We start from the raw sequence: 2,206 nt of genomic DNA, 5'->3' as shown, positions 1-2,206 counted from the left end.
TTAAGATCGTTGTTACGGATTTTATTATCAAAATTTGATGCGACTTGTGCCACAGGCGTTGGTTGGTACTTGTAATGGGTTGATAGAAGGATATGTTCCAACGAAATTACCGGCCACAAAGCAGTTGCTGGATTAATACAGAAAGTAAAATGACAGAAATACCACACCACATTTAAAATATCACGGGTAAACGGCAACGTAAAACCTGAAAACCTGCGGAATCTGCTCACCAGTCTCCAAGTTGACCCCTCAGCCCGCCGACACGAAACAGGTCGCTCCATCCCACTGGGTCGCTGTTTGACCAGCTGACTGGCCAGTGAGCTTACGCGTCCCTCTGAGGTGCGGCACAACGGCCCGCGACTCGTCCCAGGTATCCCCGGCGGCGGACGGTTCAAGTGCTGAGTAGCTGAGACCGTACATGCCACATTATAGCGATGGCCAAGTTCCGGCTGGATGACCGTCGGTGTTTGTTAGGATCCTGCTGTAGGTGGGTTTATGCGCCAGAATTATTACGTTTGTTGTTATTTCCTGTGCATGACTTCACTGGCGCTGCCCTCCGGAGGCAGGACGAACAGGTCGGCTGCTCACTATGGGGCTGGCAACGCGAAGCTGACCCCTGGAGAACACTGGTTTAGTCAGGTTGAGAACCTTCAGGGACCGGCATCGACTCTCATCCAAAGTCACGGTGCAGCGATGCTTAACATGAAGATGTATCCGATTTATCTTGAGATTGGTACATCGGATGGGATGAGCGACATTTATGGTATGAAGACCTTTGCTCGCACAGCCTCACCTGTCATTACCGTCGTCATCGTGGCGCTTTCGGGTCCAGGTTTCGTAGCAATGTGATGGGCACGCCTCCCTTGAACACAAGCTGTGTGATGACGGTACTGATGGCCCCAGGCTGCTGAGAAGCTCCAGTTGATGATTCACAGCGCCCCTCGTGGTGCGGGTTATTGCCCACCGACTCGCACTTGCTTGTCTTTCCATGCTGTTTCTCCAGAAGCTTCAAATACATAACATAAGTAACGAAGTGTTTCGGCGCGATTATGACCTACTCGCTGCACCAGGTCGGGTCATGGTACGGTGCCTCCAGGCCGGGAACACCTCAGCCAAGTCGCGGCAGGGACTCTGGATTAGGCTGTCTTGACTCTTGATCTGACGGTTGCCAACCTGTGGAAACTGATAAGCGAACTGCCCCGCTGTTTGGCCGCCGTTTAAGTGTGTACACGCTGATGTTGGGATGTATGCCGACGCTCTGCTTGTCACTTGCTACTCGTCACGCAATAGGTATGCACCGCCGCGGGTATTCAGCTGCGTGGAAAGCTGCTTTCGGAATCATTACTGAATTGTGTTGTAATGTTATACTGGTCGTTGTAGTTTGGTCTTCACTCAACCCGTCCCCTCGCAGCTGGCGGAAAGGCAATCAACTTTGCAAGATTAGCGCGTGGTAGCCGGCATTTTTCGCTGCTCTGATAAGCTGAACATGGCGCGGGCCGACCGTCGCCCTATGAGTCAGGTTTGCTCGCGCCACGCCACGCGCCGTGGTCGATCAGGCAGGCAGTGTCCAGATCTTGTCCGCAGCTTACGATTTTTAAATGCATATTTTTAGTCCTCGACATCGGGGACGCAAATTGAAAGGCGGGATAAATTGGGTCTGAGGTGGGTTAGATTGACTCCCTTGGCCGAGCTACCTCCCTTCAACCAATTTTTTAAAGTAACAACGCTGCCTTTCAGGACAACGTAGCTATAACGGTAGCCTCCCTCAAGCGCGGTACGTTGCAGTCGCCCCGGCACGCCCTGCTCGTGTTGAAACGAGCAACCGTGGCACTGGTCAGCTATCATTTCCCTGCTCCTCCATCCAAACAGTAGTCATGCCCCGGACTTTGTGACTGGACGGCCTGGTCAGTAATCTGCACCGTTCTCCACGCCACAACGGCGGACATTTTCCTGCAGCCTTCACGATGAATACTTATTTGGCAGCGATCAAAAGCGCAACCACAGGGATATGGCAGCGCTCGGTCCACCCCTATCGCCGATGCCTCCCAGGGCTTCCCTTCTGCGACACCAGCGAACCTAGTGGTGGGGTTTCCCACGGCGCATCGACCACTCTACGGAGTCACATGGTCGGAAATCCTGGCCAACGGAGCGGAAGAATCGCCTCTCTTGCCCTCGCGCAGTCGTCAGCCGACGATTTCCGTCCGGT

The sequence above is a fragment of the Pollicipes pollicipes genome, unplaced genomic scaffold (assembly GCF_011947565.3).
Source record: "Pollicipes pollicipes isolate AB1234 unplaced genomic scaffold, Ppol_2.1 Scaffold_1600;HRSCAF=1878_pilon_pilon_pilon, whole genome shotgun sequence".
Lineage (NCBI taxonomy): Eukaryota > Metazoa > Arthropoda > Thecostraca > Pollicipedomorpha > Pollicipedidae > Pollicipes > Pollicipes pollicipes.
This window is presented reverse-complemented; position numbering follows the sequence as displayed.